Below are 19,929 nucleotides of genomic sequence, written 5' to 3'. Positions count from 1 at the left end.
TTAAGACGGAGTCTTGCTCTGTCACCCAGGCTGGAGTGCAGTGGCGCAATCTCAGCTCACTGCAACCTCTGCCTCCTGGGTTCTAGCGATTCTCCTGTCTCAGCCTCCCAAGTAGCTGGGACTACAGGCACGTGCCACCATGCCCAGCTAATTTTTTTATTATTATTTAGTAGGGATGGGGTTTCACCATATTAGCTAGGCTGGTCTCAAACTCCTGACCTCAGGTGATCCACTCACCTCAGCCTCCCAAAGTGCTGGGCTTACAGGTGTGGGCCCCCACGCCTAGCCTCTGTCTGGCCATTTTGAAGATTTTTTCTTTGTCTTTAGTTTTCATAAGTTTGGCTATGATGTGTCTGGGTGTAGATTTCTTTGGTTTATCCTATTTGGGATTTTATTAGCTTCATGAATCTGAAGATTTATGTATTTTGCCGAACTTGGGAAGTTTTCAGCCATTAGTTCTAATATTTTCTTTAGTTTCACACCGACACAGGTGGCCTGGCTGCTGCCACTATGCGCAGATGGGATCGCCCACGCATCTGGGCTTCTTGTGAGTAGGGCCTGGACTGATCAAGGCTTCATTTCTCCTCCTCCAAACAGATCAGACCACCCCCAGGGAACCTGGTTACAGACCTGAGGTTGGAGGTCCCCACTAGGTCTCTGGTGGGCTTTCCTTTCTCTAGTCCTTTGGCCAGGGAGATCAGGCTTCTTTTGTCTGTTTGTTTTTAATCTATGTCTGTTGTCGGTCCCAGGTTGCAGATCCCTCCTGTACCCAATCTGAGAGATACAAAGAAAACCCAAGAACTCACCTCATCATCATTCCTCAAGTCCTGAAGCCCATACCAAATCCTCCTTCTTTTCAGTTTTTAGGGTCCTTTTATAACTGTCTGTTGAATAATTTCCAGGGGATTTAGATATATTTGGAGAGGGGAAACTGAGTCTATGCCATCTGATTGTGGAACTGGAAGAGCTGGCATTTATTTTTGATGCCACTTTGTACCGGGCACTGCGCTCAGCTTCCATGGCTACCCAAGAGCAGACCCGCAGGGACTTTGCTCACCTCTGCTGTAAGGCTATTGGCTTCTCAGTGGTAGCCTTTGAGAAAGGTGAGGTTTCACAAACATGAATGTTCCTTTAACCCAAAGTTTCAAAGTTGCTTTATTTAATTTCACAGGATGAAAAGTTTTCTCGATGTATTGCACAGTCACTAAATGGGCCAAAATCTAAACTCCTCTGGGTATCCTCCATCCTTTGCTGTGTTTCTGTCTCCTGCTCCTGGTCCAGCTCAATAAGTGGATCTCTCTTCTTCCCTTTTTTATACCTCTTCTCTCCCTAGCCTTGCTGTCAGCCTGCCAGCTGTCACTCTGACATCAGGGTACCTACTTCTGGAAGGCTCTCATTTCCATCTTTACTTCTAACTTGCTGAGGGTCAAGGAAATCAAATAACCGGGATTATATTATTGTAATCTAAACGAAGAGTAAGTTGACTAGGAAGGCGCATCTAAGAGACATATATATTGTGAGCCAGAGCTTGGGTTCTTGGAGTTTTGATAATATTTTGGCAGTTCAGTAGCTGCTTTTACTACATGCGTGTTCTTGGCTGTGTTACAAACAATCAAGGCTGCTAGAAAAGTGGCCTCTAGATAACTGGAGTATTTTTACATTTACTTTGTAAACACCCTCTCCCCACAACCCCACTACATCCCCAAAAAACAACACTGAACAGTTAGTTCTAAGCTCAAGACACAGACTCAAGTCCTTTTTGGGAAGAATACACAAGAGTAAAGATAGGTTTTTTTCTACTTTTTATTACAAGAAAGCAATTGAAAGAGTATTTTACAACACTTTCCAAAAGAAAGTGTTTCTGTGCCAAAATCAAGCACGAGACATTTCATCCCAAAATGAAATCTGACAATGTCATGGGTAACTTAATTATAGCTTTTCTATAAGAAAAATAGTATGGAGGCAAAGGGGGGTTTCAGCTGAGCTTTGTGGGAAATTAAATCCAATTATAATTAGTATTAAATGTGTGTTGGATAATGCCATTTCCAAAATGTAGAACCCTCCTCTCCTAGACTCAGATTTTCATTCTGAGTCTTAATGCCAGGGACCTTCCATCATTGAGAATCAGCCCTGAAAGTCCACAACACAGGTCCTGGAATCAGGCCCAGCTGGTACACAGACTTGTGTGACTTCAGGAGACAAACATAATAGATGGTCACAGATTTCTAATCTCACTCATTTAGAGGCAAGACAGGTTCCTAAAATAATCACATAGCCTGATTTCCTAACAACCTTTGCCAAAGTTGCTGAAACTTCATTAGCAGCACATGTAAGGACCAGACAAACCACCCTTTCTCTCCACACTTCTGTCTCCCGCTGATGTACAGTGAGAAGAGTTATTTGGAGATTTGGCATCGCCCTCCAGATACCCTGAGCTGTCAGGTGACTGTAGAGCTGTGCTGAAGCTTCCCTTTCCCACCTTGCCCTGAATGATGTGGGCAATGACATCACCCTGGGGCCCTACTTCCTTTCTCAGGCTCAGCTTTCACCCCAGGGCTCAGAGAAAAGCAGCTTTTTAAGAAAACTGGCCCCCAGGAGCTATTGTTTCTTTGGACTCTATCCTTCCACGGCAAGTGCAGCCTGGCACCAGTTTGAGCAATGATTTGGGAGCAGCAGCTTCTGCATCTGGTTGTGCATGAGGGTGTTTGTGTATGTGTGTGTGTGGCAAGTGTGCACACAAATGCACAGTTTCCCAAACATAAACATCCTCATGGGTACTTTTTTCAGCTCTCAGAACTCCCAACAGCCTCTTAGCAGTGTCTCCATCCAATCCGACCTGCCCCATCCAATCCCTCTTCCTTACTCCTACCATCTGGGTCTTCCTGAAACCCAAAACCAAGGGGAGACATATCTCCCCTCCCTGTTCAGAACCATTTGGGAACTTACTGCCTCCCTGCCTGGAACTGGGCTGTGGACCCACTGCCTACCTCAAAGCCTGACTTTTCCCACTCCTCTCCCTTTATGCTGCCCACTCACCTTTCAAGATTCAGTTAGGACTCATATCCTCTGTAGAATATTTTCCAACCGGTCCATCCATCTCCCCACCTCCGCACACAGAAACAACGCCACATCATCTATTCTGTAAGCACTATCATCCTACACAGAGGTTTCTATTGGATAAAAAGCCCCTACAAAGTACCTAACCCATAACAGCACTTGACAAATGTTGGGCAAGTGAATGAACACATCTTGCAGCTGACAGAGAATTCCAGGCCCTTATCTGAATTGAATAAAGGATACATCAAAAAGAAAAGTTGGAGGCTAAGGAGATATCCCACATCAGGGAACTGTGCAGTGGGAGCCTGCTAGGTCCTCCAAAGAATACACACGTACCTCCCAAGAGACCCATCATGTGGATGGCAACCAGGCAGAGGGTGCTTAGGGCCAGAAAAGACCAGCGGAGAAGGGCCAAAGCCATAGCCAGCTTCTCCCTTTGGCCTGCCCGAGCACAGGGGTGCCGGACACAGGGAGAGGCCAAAGGAAGAGGAAGGAAAGAGTAAACCTTATCTACACCCCTGCCCAGTGCTGCTTCCCAGAGCCTGAGAAAGGCCTGTGCTGTAGGAAGAGACTCCCTTTCCTATTCTCTCTCCCCTGAGTTCTTGGGTTCTCAAAAAAAGCATCAGAACGGACACTAGCCAGAGCACACGTACCTTCCTTCCCTCTCATCCCAAATCTCCGGAGACAAGAATAAAGTAAAAAGAAAACAATCCTTACCTGGGTCAGATAACCAGAAAGGGGGCTTAAAGGATCCAAAACTTATAAGACACCATGAGGGATGAGGTCAGACGGTGACTGAGCCCACATCCACTGTGTCTTTGTCTATTCTGTGTTGCTGCAACAAAATACCACAGACCGGCTGCCTTATAAACACTAGAAGTTTGTTTCACTCATGATCTGGAGGCTGGGAAGTCCAAGATCAAGGAGCTGCATCTTGTGAGGGCCTTCTTGCTGTGTCATAACCGGATGGAAGCCATCACATGAGTGAGAGAGAGTGTGAGAGAAGGCGCCAAACTCACTCTTCATAAGGGCCCACTCTTGAGATAATAAACCCATTCCCCAAATAACAACATTAATCCATTCATGAGGGTAGGCCCCTCATGCCATAATCACTTCTTAAAGTTTCCATCTCTCAACACTGTTGCATTGGGGATTATGTTTCCAACACATCTCTTTTGGGGGACACATTCGAACCATAACACACAGATGGCCTACTCACAGCACAGCCTTGCCTGCCCCATACCAACCCTGTCATTAGACTGTAATAAAGGGAAAATATCAGTCAGATAACCTTCAATACAAACTGAAAAGGACATCAACAAAAGCGTAAGTATTTAAAGAAGACTATCATCCATCAAAAAAAAAAAAAAAAGCTTCAAACACACGAATAGAAAAATAAATTATCCAGAAAAAGAATTAGGAAGAAACAGAAGATAATCTTTAAATAGACATAATTAATTTGATACCAATCATAGGTATACACTCTTTTAAGAATAGAAATTTAAAACTTTTAAAGTAAAAACTACTAAAGAGAGAACAAGTAAAATCTTCAAGGCATAAGAGAGGACAGGATTAATTTTTTAAGAAAAAGAAAAAGAAATTAAAGGAACATAAAATCCTATACTCAACCAAACTATCATTCAAGTGTGAGGAAAGAGAAAACTGTTTCCAGTTATGTCATGGCCAATTGGATTATTGCTTCCAGTTACTCACTTTCTCCCTCGAATATGGGACCCCATCACCCTACCCCATTGATTTTGGGCTTGGCCAGATGATTTGCTTTGGCCAATGATATGTGAGCAAAAATTGGGATGCGTCTGCATGGTTTTCCTGGCCTCTTGAGCTCCTGCGATTTGCCACGAGAAGAATATGCCCCAGGGAGTCACTGCTCCCAGAACCAGACACCTGGAACAGACTCAGATTCAACTTACAGCTGGAGCTAAGTCCAGCCAAGCCCAACCAGAAGCAGACAAATTCCAGCTGACCCAAAGATCCACAAACAAGGAAAATATATGTTTGCCATTATAAGTCACAAAGTCATGTATTAATTATTAGATGGCATTAATGCAGCAACACCTGATTAATAAGGAAATAGGAAGTTTAATATTCAGGCACCTTCTCTGAAAGAATTACTGAAGGATATCCTACAGCAAAATGCAGTATGATCCAAGAGACTGTCCGGGAATTTTTTTTGGTGGTAAGAAAAGAGTAATATATACTTATATCTAAACAACTATCAATCACAAGAAAAGAGAACACTCTTGATGATCATTCCATATAATCTTAAATGAGAAGTGGTGATGGCAGGGGAAATAAAAGTTAAGATTCTTGTTTTATTCAGATAATACAGTAAACAATGAGGAATATAGATGAAATTAAATTGACATTGAGAGGGGAAATAAGTGTCAATGTATAAATTGCAGTTTTAGGAATAATCACTAGACAAAAATGTATAATTGAGATATATTGCTTTCAAACCATTAGAATAAAAATGAAAGCAACAAAAAGAAGAATATCCAACAGAAGGTAAGAAGTTGTTTGGTTTTTTTTAATCAAAAAGGAGAAGAACCAGTAGCATTTTAGAGATAAAGTAACATGGCAAAAATACATTCTAACAGATCAGTGACCAGTACAGATTCAAGGTTGAATTTCTCTGTAAAGGCAGAAATTCTGAGAATAAGGGACACTCCTGAAATAAAATAATGCAAGAAGGCTAAAGCAAAACACAACAAAAGGCATCACAGGCAAACACTAACAAATAGATACCAGATCAATAATGTTAATTTCAGACAACAGAGTTCAAAGATAAAAGCATCAAAGGAGACAAATAAAAATATTTCTAATTTTTAAAAAGGTAGAACCTATGTAAAAATCATCTATCTTTATGCAGCTAACAACTAATCCCAAAATATTTAATTTAAAAACTGATAGAAAGACAAGAAATAGATGAGTCCATCTCACAATGGATATTTTAACGAACTTCTTTCAAAAATCAACAGATTGAATAGACCCAAGAAAAGTAATAATTTAGAAGATTTTAAAAATATTACCAACAGAAATTATTTAACAGAGAACTTTGTATCCAACAAGCAGAAAATACACATTCATTGCAAATACAAAAAAAAAACCTGTCCAAAAATTGATCACTATCAGCTTCAAAGAAAACCTCGGCAGGTTTCTCAAAGCAGAAATCTCACAGGGCACCTTCACCAAACACAATTTCATAAAATATAAATTAATAGCAAAAGAAGAAACAAAAATCCAATTCATTTGAGAACTTTAAAACAACCTTTATTTGAGAACTTTATTTGAGAACCTTTATTTGAGAACTTCCAATTCATTTGAGAACTTTAAAACAACCTTTTAAAAAAGAGTAAAACTCAAACCATTTTAAAACAAACACAGGGTACTGCATATCAAAACCCATAAATTGCAGTCAGAAAGATATTCTGAAAAAACGTAGTCTTTAATACAAATATTAGATAATTCTGAAAGTGAAAATAAATGCATAGAACATTCAACTCAAAAAGAAAAACAAGGAAGTGTAGAATTAATAAATATAAAAAGCATAAATGAAGTTGAGGTAATAAAGCAGTAGAGTTGCTCAATAAAATAAAAAATGCTTTTCTTGAAAACTAGATCAAAAACTAGATAAACAACTCTAAATACAAGAGAGGAGTCAATAATGTATAATTTAGGAGAGTGTATGGGTGTAGATATGGGTATGTAAGCCACTGAATATGAAAGTGATAGGATCTCAGATCACTGGGAAATTAAATTTTGGCGGGACACAGTGGCTCACGCCAGTAATCCCAGCACTTTGGGAGGCTGAGGCAGTAGGATTGCTTGAGCACAGGGGTTTGAGACCAGCCTGGACAACATAGAAAGACCCCATCTCTACCAAGAAAAGGAAAAAAAAATAAGAAAAATGAGAAGTAACCAGGCATGGTGATGCACACCTGTAGTCCTAACTACTTGGGAGGCTGAGGCAGGAGGATAGCTTGAGCCCAGTAGTTCGAGGCTACAGTGAGCTATGATCATGCCGCTAAACCTCAGCCTGGTGACAGAGTAACATCTCGTTCTAACATTAAAAAATAAAAATAAAATTTGGGGGTTCAATCCAGTATCTATGTGGGACAAAATAAAGTTTAGATTCCTACCTCACATTATACACACAAAAATGAATTCCAAGTGAATTAAAGAACAAACATAAAATACACACTATAGAAGCATTAAAAAAAACTGTAAGATCACATTTTGGTAAATCTAGAGTAGAGTAGAAATGAAATGCAACAGCTATAAAGAAAAGGACCACATACATATCTGAATTATGTACAACAGTAAAAATACAGTTTGAAAACAACAGATTGGAACGAAAAAAATGGTAACACACTGTGCCAATAAAGAATTAGTGTCCAGGCCGGGCGCGGTGGCTCAAGCCTGTAATCCCAGCACTTTGGGAGGCCGAGACGGGCGGATCACGAGGTCAGGAGATCGAGACCATCCTGGCTAACACGGTGAAACCCCGTCTCTATCAAAAAATACAAAAAACTAGCCGGGCGAGGTGGCGGGCGCCTGTAGTCCCAGCTACTCGGGAGGCTGAGGCAGGAGAATGGCGTAAACCCGGGAGGCGGAGCTTGCAGTGAGCTGAGATCCGGTCACTGCACTCCAGCCTGGGCGACAGAGCGAGACTCTGTCTCAAAAAAAAAAAAAAAGAATTAGTGCCCAGAATTTATAAGCAATTTCATAAGAAAACAGTAATAATCCTTTTTTTAAAATAGGAGGATGTGGATAGGCAATTTACACGAAGAGAAACAGGCACAAAGTAGCTAAAAGGATACCCAACCTTACTAGTCCCTGCACTAACAGCTACCACCTCCAACTGGCTGTGGGGAAGAAAGAAGGAAGAGGCAATCACAAAGTTTTGGACTTGAACTCTTTTAGGAGAACTGCAAAATAGTGATGAAGGAAAAGAACTTCAGTGGGCTAAAAGGAGGCATTATCCAAAGATATCTACCACCAAAATCTAATCTTAAAGGTCCTCTTTGATTTACCAAAAGTTGTGCCTCAAAATTTCTGGAACTTTGAGAGAAGCACAAATTCTTTTATGTTTCCATATGCACCAAAAACAAGATCACACGTTGTTTTCCTTTTAGGATCACATATTCCGCAGTCAATCTACCTAAGATTCCTAGGTATACGTAAGTATACCTAATACTCTTCAAAACTCACCCACCTGTGAATCAGGCACAAGGCTTTTTTCTTGCAAAAAGCACCCAGGTCTTCTTCCCAGGCATGCAACATAAAACCTAGTCAATGTCTTAGAAACCACAAACCCAGGCTTACCCACAAAAACACCACCCCGGGGGCCCAAGCCATAGAGCCCTGGTGGAGAGCTCTCAACCATGTGATGCATTAAAAGCTAAGCATAAGGGGCAGAATTACCAGCTAACAATCAAGAGAACATCAGGGAACATGGACCAGGATGGGGGATGACACGATAATTATAGCGGTATTCACAGCAAGTCACATGGCACCCAAGGGCATGACAGCCTGTCTTAGAGACGAGCACTCACCTTCATGAATTACCACATTTAACCATCCTATTGTTTTAATTGTGGTAAAATACACGTAACCTAAAATTCACCATAAGTGTACTGTTCAGTGGCATGAAGTACATTCACATTATTGTGTAACTATCACCACCATCTATGATGAGTTTCATCATCTCGTTTGAAACTCCATACCCATTAAACATTGGCTCCCTGCTCCCCTCTCCCTGCCTGCCCCTGGCAACCACCATTCTACTTTCTGTCTCTATGAATTTGACAACTCTAGATACCTCAAATACGCGGAAGCATACAGTGTTTGTCTTTTTGTGACTGGTTTATCTCACTCAGCATAATATCCTCAAGGTTCATCCATGTTGTTGCATATGTCAAAAAGTCTTTTCTTTTTAAAGCTTAATTGTTTTCCATTTTATGGACATACCACATTGTTTAGCCATTTATCCTTCTATGGACACTTGTGTTGCTTCCACCTTCTGGCTATTAAGAAACCATCCTATTTCCCATGGCATTCAGAGGATTCCACAGGCTCCTAGTAATTCATTGCAAAGCCTTGCAGTAAGCTTTGTTTTCCCCAAGTTAGTCCCATGTCTAACCTAAGTCCTCCGTGTTGTGTCGTAAGGCCGTCTATTCCTTGTGTTCACTGAAGGCTCTGCCTGGCTCCACCACTTACCAGTTGAGGGCCTTGAGCAATAGCCTTCGCCCTCCACCTTTCTACACCTTAGTTCTGTCATCGGTAAAAGGGGAAATCCTCGCAGAGCTTTGGGCAATCCTAAGAGAGCTAATGCACCGACAGCACCTGGCCCTGGGCCTGACACACAGTAGGGGTGCAATATTGGTATCACATGGAAAGAAGCATGTTTTATAGATTTAAAAGTTATGAATCTTCTGTACTTAATCTAAGTTCTTTGAACTCTTCCAGTTTTCTAATCAAGCCCCCAGGGGTATGTGTGTGTGTGTGTGTGTGTGCATGGACACATGTGTGTGTTGCCACTGAGCCACTTTCACACAGAGATGCCGGCTGAGGCGTCCATTCTCTCTTCCTTCCACAGGCTGTCTCAGAGCTGAGATGCAGGGCCATGCTGTCAGAACCAGTCTGTCTGAGGGCACAGATTAGCATAATTTCAGCCACCTCGAGGACCCACATCTCTCCACATCTCACCACCTAAACATCCAGAAACTCCCTCTTGGCTAGTGCTGAAGGAGGAGAATTTCAGCCAGCCTCTCCCCTGTCTTTCTCTTCACCTTTGGGGCAAGGCTTTCCTCAAGAAAGGGGGCTCTCAAACCCAAGTCCAATGCATTCTGAATGAGGATGATGACTGTGATAGTATGGTAGGAAGAATAGCTGCCCTACGAAGATGTCTGCCTAATAATTCCTGGAACCTGAGTATAAAGATGTGACAGGTTCCAGGATTACAGGTTACTGGTTATATGGCAAAAAGGAATTAAGGTTGCAGAAGGAATTAAGGTTGTTAAACAGCTGCTAAAGTGATTATCCTGGATTATCTAGTGGGCCCAATTGAATCATCTGAGCAATTAAAAACAAAAGAGGGGTCAGTCATGGTGGCTCCTGCCTGTAATCCCAGGGCCAAGGGAGGCCAAGGCAGAAGAATTCCTTGAGGCCAGGAATTCAAGGCCAGTCTAGGCAACCCCATAGCAAGACCCCATCTCTATGAAAAAAATAAAAAATAAAAAAAAGATAGAGCAGCAGAAGAGTTAGTCAGAGATGTGATGAGTAGGGTTCAACCCACCATTGCTGGCTTTGAAGATGGGGGAAGGAAGCCACAAGCCAAGAAATGTGATGGCCTCCAGAAGCTAGGAATGGCCCTTAGTCTACAGCCAGCAAGAAAATGGAGAATTCAGTCCCACAACCACTTGGAACTGAGTTCTGCAAATAACCCAGATAAACAAGGAAAGAGATTCTCCCCTAGAGTCTCCAGAAAGAAACACAGGTCTGTCAACACCTTGATTTTCACATAGTGAGATCCATGTTGTACTTCTGACCTCCAGAATGGTAAGATGGTAGATCTGTGTTGTTTTATGTCACAGAGTTTGTGATGATTTGTTACTGCAACAATAGAAAGTAATACATACGGTCATAATGCATGCATTGCATCAGGCCTCTGCTGAGAGCTTTACATGCCTGGTCTTGTTCAATCTTCTCTACAGTCCTGTTAGGTAACTATTAGTGTTATCATCTCCATTATATGGAATGGGAGTGTATTCATTTGCTAGGGCTGCCATAGCAAACGACTGCAGACCTTGTCTCCAAGTATAGCTACATTCTGAGGTACTGGAGGTTACAACTTTAACATATAGATTTGGGAGGATACAATTCAGCCCATAACAGGGATACAGCATCATAGAGAAGCTGTGTCCCTTTTGCAAGGTCATACAGCCACAGTCCCTAAATGGAAAGTAGGGATGGGATCCCAAATTGGTTGGACCCCAGAGGTTGTCCATTAGCCACTATGCAATGATGCCTCCCCAGGTCCCAGGTCCCAGTACAGAGCCCCTGAATAACTCCTAGTTCCCTGAAGCACACACAGGCATGCATGCACACACACACAGTAGTAACATCCCGGCCATCTTTTCCTACTCCATTGCCGTGCTGATCCAGGTGCCTTTTCACAGGAATGTCTGCTTGTGTTGTTTGATTATAAAATCACTCAGAACTTTTTGTTGTCTAGGTTCTTATAACACTTGACATAAACTAGAAAAGAGAGTTTCCAAGTTCAACAGCTACTCCAACAGGAAAAAACATCATGTGGAAGGTTGGTGTGCTGCTTAAGAAAGGGTGAGAACCAAAGTCCACACCCCTGCCACTCCCTACCATAGAAAATCAAACCCAGAGACTTCAACAAAATTAATCATCTTAAGAATCCTTTTGTTAAAAGTCGAGGAAACCAGATATAAATCTAGAATAAAAGACTTTGGTTAATAAAGGGAGAAAAAAACGAATCCTCAACAGATGATGTGGTTTCTTTTACTATCTGATGAAGGTCAAGATGATGAATGTTATAAAAATAGTGAATTCACACTAAGGAGGCACAATATCTGACATTTCTCTGTTGCTAATTCTCAGAATTCTAACATGGAACAACAATCATCACAATAAACTGTGGTTTTGTGGACTGTGACTTATTGAATTACTAGAGGGGTTTCACCCAATGTTAACCCCTCAATGACTTTTCTTTCTTTTGTATCTGATGTTATTGCCTCTATTTGCAAAGAGCAGTTATGACAGAGCAATCGTGACCCAGGGTGGGCACCCATGTGTCATCCCTGGCAGATTTATGCCTTCTCACAGGACTTTGCTGACGTCTCCAAAGGAAACTCCTCTTTTTATTGAAAAGAAGTAAATCTGCAATTTTGTGAAATGTAGGCAAGCCCATGAATGAAGGACCATTCAGTTCAGCAAACAACTAACTGGGAAAGAGTTCCTTCAAGAGTACAACAGTGTTTTCCAGGAAGCCCACATCTGCAACCTCAGCTGGGAACCATAAAGCATCAGAAGAGGCAACATTCCCACTTTACATTCTTCCGATGATTCCTGAAGTAGAGAGAGAAGTCAGGATTTGACTTGGTGCTCAAACACCGCTGAGCCAAGAAGAAAGGAGGAAATTGATCTTGACTATTTACCATGTCTCAGAGGCTGTGGAAGAAACAATCATGAACACATATTCAGTTAGAAACTCTGCTATGGCTATTACAAGCATCATCTCATCTGATATTTCTCACAGAGATGTCATAAGCCCCTAACATGCAGAAGGAGAAGCAGAGACCAAGACAGGTTTCTGTCCCAAGGTGCCTCTGTTAGTGGGCAATGAAGGGTGAGCAGGGGAAACGGGAAGCACAGCCAGAAGAGGGAAGCTGAGTCAAGCACCTTCCTCCTTCTCCTAATTTGCTCTTCCCACAGGTGAGTAACTTGCACTGAAGGAAAAGCTTCTGAGCAGTTCTGGTTCACACTTTTTTTAAAACAATCTCTTTCCCACCATTAAATATAAATTTCATCCGGAGGAGGAAAAAAATGTTTCCACTTGATAGGAAGAAGACTGTGCCATTAGAAGCAGAGGAACCCCCTTCGTGATTCAGTGAGAGCCTGCCATGGGTCAGATGTTACACCAGGCACTGGGTAGACACACAGACAGGAAGAAGGTAGCAGACATAAAGATGGATGTGCAGGCACGAAGCAAAGCAAAGGTGGTGACACAGAGCTAGAGGGAGCACAGGAAATGTCTGATCTGGGGTAGAACAGAGCAACCCTCATCATCATCTTATTCCTGCACTGAAGTGAGGCACCCACAGAGAAAAATGTATGAGTTAGGCAAGTCCATTTTGTGTGGAAGCCCTGGGACAGACTGAGAAGCCACCAGGGGGTTGGCTGCAGTGCATAGAGATACTTTGTTTCAGATATTGCACAGACTAGTAGAGCTAAAAGATAACCTAAAGATGTTCCACACCAGTACCCTCCTGTTACAGATGAATAAATAAACTGAAGAAAGTGGCCCCAAGAGAGTTTCAGGGGTGTGTTCAACAAAATGAAATGAGTGCCAGATCAAAACTGAGGCCCATATATCTTTAATTTGGCCTGGTCATTAATTTGGGCTGATTCATTCATTTATTCCCTCATTGAAAAGATTACTGAAATATTTATTTGTAACATTTACAGAGTACACATGATATGCTGAGAATTAGGCTTGCTTTGTATTTTTATCTGCATAACAAAAAGACCTGAAGTTCATATGGAAATGAACTTCATTACTGCTATTTCAAATTTATAAAACATCAAAAGTGTTGCAATTTTTTGTCACTTGGTATTTCCCTGCTTTGATCTCAATACAACTACCTATTGTCAAAAGGATCCAAGGGAATGCACGTGGAACACAGACAGCACCTTCTGCAGTGTACTATAATAAAATCAGAGAAAACTAAAGACAAAAGAAAATATTAAAAGTACCTAGAGGGAGGAAGCGATATTATCTTCAAAGGAGCAACAGTGAGTCTTATGGTTAACTTTCCAGTAGGAACAATGGAATGGTTTTTCTTTAAGGCTGAAAGAAAATAGCTCACAACATAGGAAAACATTGTATATTGGGTAAATGTAGACAAATATTGGTTGTACAAAACGATGATGATGATGGCTTACAGAAACTAAAATATATGTAGAATTAAAATTTATGATTACTGTAAGAGCACAAAGGCATGAGGGGGTAAATAGAGTTAAAGTGTTCTAAGGTTATAACATTGACTGAGAAATGGTAAAAATATTCATTTGTATTTGGATGTAACTGGCCAAGATTTAAAAAACTAATGACTTAATGCAAAGTGGAAATCAAATGATAAAAACACTTTATTAATACAAAAAGAGGCAGGAAGAGAGAGAAAAAGAAATGTAAAACAGATTATATGCATAGGAAAATAAGACATGTGTCTGTGTTTCATGTGTATTCTCTTGGATCCTTTTGACAGTAGGTAGTTATATTGAGATCAAAGCAGGGAAATACCACGTGACAAAAACATTGCAACACTTTTGATGACTTGTACATTTGAAATAGCAGTAATGAAGCTCATTTTCATATGAATCCTAGGTCCTTTTGTTATAGAGATAAAAACATAATAGAATTTATCTATTCTAGGCGGTGGCTCATGCCTATAATCCCAGAACTTTGGGCAGCCAAGGTGGGTGGATCATCTGAGATCAGGAGTTCAAGACCAGCCTGGCCAACATGGCAAAACCTCATCTCCATTAAAAATATAAAAATTAGCCAGGCATGGTGGCACGCACCTGTAGTCCCAGCTACTTGGGAGGCTGAGGCAGGAGCATCACTTGAACCTGGGAGGCGGAGGTTACAGTGAGCCAAGATCGTGCCACTGCACTCCAGCCTGGGTGACAGAGTGAGAGACTCCATCTCAAAAAAAAAATATATATATATATATATGTGTGTGTGTGTGTGTGTGTGTGTATAAGAATAGACATAATTATATAGGAGATAAATAAAATAAATCAATTAAAATACTGAGAAGACATCAGCAAAAACAAAAGAGTAATGAATTCCAAAAACTTCCCCTCCATAAAAGCAATAAAAAATGGGTAAAAATTCTCAAAATCAACTTTTTCCAGAAGTCTGAAAATTGATCAAAAGCTCCCAGCAACCCAGGGAGAATTTAATCAAGAAACACTGCTGAATCTCATAAAGAAAAGCCAAAAGCCAGCTTTGTGGCAACTGAACATACTCTAGTCTCATCCTTGACTTCCCAGCTCTGTGGCTGGGAAGATTAACAGCCACATTCCCAGTGCCTGACAGAGTATTATGGGTCTAGAGTACTTTTAAAAGCCTTAATCCCAACAAAAAGTTATTATTTGGCCTATTTGGTGTTTCCCTGGCAGATACTGGAAAGGTGTCACTCTAACTTTCTTCTCTTCAGAGGTCTCTGTTGAGTATTTTTTAATTACAGCTACCTGAGGTAATACATAATAGTTGGGTCAAACAATAGGCTAAGCAAAACACTTAAAAGGAAAAGCTGAGAAGCGAGATATCTACATGGGCTTTGAAGAGCTCCCGCACAGTCCTGGGAATCTACAAGGAGTGTGAGTGTGCTCAGGAAAATACCTGAGAAAGCTCCAGTCTCTTACCTCTAACTGACCTTGAGACTCTCCAAGCAAGAAGTGAAGGCTAAGGCATAGTGGTCAACTAGCTGGCTGACCGTTAAGCAGCATCCCAGCACCCACAGAGAAATGCTCGGCAGAAACACAAAGACTGGGAGACTTACTGGTTAATCATTTAAAGAAATCTTTGTCAAGTTATTAGCCAGCCACCATGTAAAGCAAGTAGAGACTTCAGTGGCCACATACTTCAAAGCACAGACTTTAACTAATCAGTTCATAAAAATCACTAAACAAACAACAACTACTAAGACAAGAAGCAACAACAACAAAACAAAAGAAAATATTATTTCCAGAGTTACCACACTGTATCATTTGAAATGTCCAATTTTCAAAACAAAAAAAGGAGGGGGGAGAGACATTCAAAAACACACAAGAATAACTGGTATGCAGAAAAAATAGAAATTAATACAGACTGTCCACGTGGAAACCCAGGCATTGGAATTACTAGACAATCAGCTATTTTAAATCAGCTATCCTCTCTTAAAAACCAAAATAGCTATGGTTAAATAACTAAAGGAAAGTATAAAAACAATGCTTTAACAAATAGATAATATCAATAAAGAGATTATTTTATTATTAATTATTAAAAGAAATTAAATAGAAACACTGGAGTTGAAAAGTACAATAACTGAAATGAAAAATGATTACAAGAAATAAAGAGCAAAATGAGCAGGCAGAAAAAAAGAATCTGCAAATTTGAAGACATGTCAATTGAGATAATCCAATATGAGGAACAGAAGGAGAAAAGAATAAAGAAAAATGAACAGAGTGCAGTGACTTCTGGGACACCATGAAGCATACTATCAAATGTACAGTGGGTGCCCCAGAAGGACAGGATAAAGAGAATGTGTAAAAACAATATGTAAACAAACAGGCCAAAGGCCTCCCAAATTTTATGAAAAATTTTAATCTACACATATGAGAAGCTACAAGAACTACAAAAAAGATAAACTCAAATATACCCCAACCAAGACATGGTTGAAAGCTCAAGACAGAGAGAAATCTTAAAAGCAAGAGAGAAGTGACTTATCATAGACAAAGATTTGCCAGTAAGAATAACAGCTAATTTCTCATCAGAAACCATGGAAGCCAGAAGGCAGTGAGATTACATGTTCAAAGAGCTGAAAGAAAAAAATTGGCAACCAAGAATTATATATCTAGCAAAACTATCCTTTAAAAAAGAAGAAATTAAGATATCCAACATAAACCAAAACTGACAAGGCTTGTGCCCAGTGCGCCTGCTCTATAAGAAATATTAAAGGGAGTTCTACAGGCTGAAATGAAATTAAAGTAGCTTGAGTCCACAAGCAGAAATAAAGAGCACTGGCAAAGGTAAATACACAGATAAATGTAAAAGAGAGTATAATTGAATGCTTGCAGATAATTCCTTTTTTCTATCTGACTTGAGAAACAACTGCATAATGCAATAATTATAAATCTAAGTTGATGGACATACAATGTATAAAGATGTAATTTGTGGCAATAAGAGCACAAAGCAGTAAATGAAACTATATAGGTGCAAAGGTTTTGCGTACCATTGAAATTGAGTAGTTATTAATCTAATTTTTATAAATTAGACTGTTATAAATTAAGATATTAATGTTAATCCCCAGGACAACCACTAAGAAAATTATATAGATATATATAGTGCATATATATAAAATTATATATATTTATAAATAAGTCTATATATTATATATTTATACATATAATTATATATGTGTATATATAAACAAATATTTTATATATAAATATGTATTTATGTATATTTGTGGGACTCCCAGTATGCATTTGTAAATACATATGTATATATGTTCACTAGAAACACACACACATATTAAAAGAAATAACAAGTGTGTTAAATTGGTACTCTAGAAAATATTTATGTAACAAGAAGGGAATGCAGCAATGGAGAAACTGAGGGGCAAAAGTACATAAGACATATAGAAAACAAATAGGAAAAAAACGGCAAACCTAAATACTATCTTATTAGCAATTATATTAAATATAAATGGGTTAATCTCTCCTATCAGGTTGAGATTGGCAGAACTGTTTTTTCAATGAACCAAATATATGTTGAATACAAGATCCATTCTTTAGAGTTAAAGACACAAATAGGTTGAAAATAAAAGAATGGAAAAAGATACACCATGCAAACAGTAACCAAAAGAAAGCTGAGTGGCTATACTAATATTTTTTAAATAATCTTTAAGAAAAAAATTGTTGTTACTGTAGTGATAGAACATTTAGAAAGATAAAAATGTCAATCAACCAAGAAGATATAACAATTATATACGTATATGCATCTAACAATATACCCATAAAATACATGAAGAAATGATTGAATTGAAAGGAGAAATAGACAATTCAATAATAATAGAAAGTTCAATGCTCCACTTTCTTTTTTTTTCCAATCACAGTAAGATTCAAGATCCAACAATAGCTTACAATGAGGTAGAACTATGTATATTTCAACCTGAATCTATATATATTTCAACCCGAATTTTTTTTAAAATCCAGTTTCAATAATGTGTAGAAAACCAGACAGAAGATCTTCAAAGAAATATAAGACTTTAACAATGGTATAAGCAAACTAGTCTTATGTCTATAAAGCACTCCATGCATTCAATAACTAAAGAATACTCCCTTCAGCTGGGTGCAGTGGCTTACGCCTATAATCCCAGCACTTTGGGAGGCCAAAGCAGGTGGATCACCTGAGGTCAGGAGTTTGAGACCAGTCTGACCAACATGGTGAAACCCGATCTCTACTAAAAATACAAACATTAGCCAGGCATGGTGGCAGGTGCCTGTAATCCCTGGGAGGGACTGAGGTAGGAGAATTGCTTAGACTCAGGAAGCAGAGGTTACAGTGAGCTGAGATCATGCCATTGCACTCCAGCCTGGGCAACAGAGTAAGACTCCATCTCAATTAAAAAAAAAAAAAGAATACTCCCTTCATCAAATTGTATTGGGATAGCAAGATATACACATGCAAAAGAATAAAGTTGGACCCTTTCCTCACTCAATATAAAAAAATTAATTCAAAATGTATCAACTTGAATATAAGAAATGAACGATAAAACTAGACAAAAACATAGGTGCAAGTCTTCATAATATTGGATTAAGCAATAGCTTATTGACTATGACACTGAAAACACAAGCAACTGAAGAAAAAATAAATTAATCAGAGTTTATTAAAATTAAAAATTTTGTGTGTTAAAGTACACTATCAAGAAAATGAAAAACAATGCACATAGTAGGAAAAAATTATATATCTAATAAGTCTATTATTTAGAATATATAACACTTATATAGCTAAAAAGACAAGTCACACAATTTTAAAGTGAAAAAAATGATTTGAATAAAAATTTTTCCAAGGAAGATATACAAATGCCAATAAGCACATGAAAAAATGTTGAATATCATCAGAGATATGCATATCAAAACCACAATGAGATACCACTTTACAACCTTTAAGATGGCTTTTATTTTTAAAAAAATGCTAAGGAAGATAATCATTGGTGAAGCTGTGGAGAGTTGGAACTCTCATACATTTCTGGTGGGACTGTAAAGAGCTCCAGCTACTATAAAAGCAGTTTGGCAGTTTCTCAAAAAGCTAAACATTAAATTACCATATGATCCAGCAATTCAATCCTAGGTATAAATCAAAAGGAATTAAAAACAGAAACTCGAACAGATATTTTTATGTCAATGTTCATTGCAGCATTATTCACAATAGCCAAAAGTTACAAACAACTTAATTGCTCATCAACAGACAAATGAGTGAATAAGTTGTACACATACAATGGAATATTATTCAGCCACAAAAAGGAATGAAGTTTTAATACATGGTACAACATGGGTGAACCTTGAAGACATGATACTAAGTTTAAAAAACAGAAACAAGGCCAGGTGTGGTGGCTCACACCTGTAAACCCAGCACTTTGGGAGGCCGAGGCAGGCGGATCACCTGACGTCTGGAATTCGAGAGCAGCCTGACCAACATGGAGAAACCCTGTCTCTACTAAAAATACAGAATTAGCCGGGTATGGTGGTGCATCTCTGTAATCCCAGCTATTTGGGAGGCTGAGGCAGGAGAATTGCTTGAACCTGGGAGGTGGAGGTTGTGGTGAGCTGAGATCATGCCATTGCACTCCAGCCTGGGCAACAACAGCAAAACTCCATCTCAGAAAAAAAAAAAAAAAAAAAAAAAAAAAAACAGGAACAAAAGGACAAATAATAGGTAAATTTATAGAGACAGAAGATAAATTAGAGGTTATTGATGAGGTTGGGGGAAGAAAAAAGACACTATTCAGAAAGCAAAAAAGCAAATAATCTAGTAGGACAAAGTAACCATAGCATAGGTATCCCACAAGGGACTCCTATACAGGATATATAAAGAACATCTATAAGTCAGACAAGGTCTGATAACCCAATTTAAAAATTGAGCAAATAATGTAAACAGGCCCTTCAAAAAAGGAGATATCCAAATGGCAAAAAAATATGAAAACGTACAAGACATTATTAATCATCAAAGAAATACAATTGAAGCCACAATGAGATACTACTACACACACTCCAGGAAATAAACTAATAATACCAAGTGTTGGTGAGGATGTTCAGCAAAGGAATACT

Source organism: Chlorocebus sabaeus, chromosome 14 (genome assembly GCF_047675955.1).
Source record: "Chlorocebus sabaeus isolate Y175 chromosome 14, mChlSab1.0.hap1, whole genome shotgun sequence".
Classification (NCBI taxonomy): domain Eukaryota; kingdom Metazoa; phylum Chordata; class Mammalia; order Primates; family Cercopithecidae; genus Chlorocebus; species Chlorocebus sabaeus.
Note: the sequence above shows the minus strand (reverse complement) of the source record.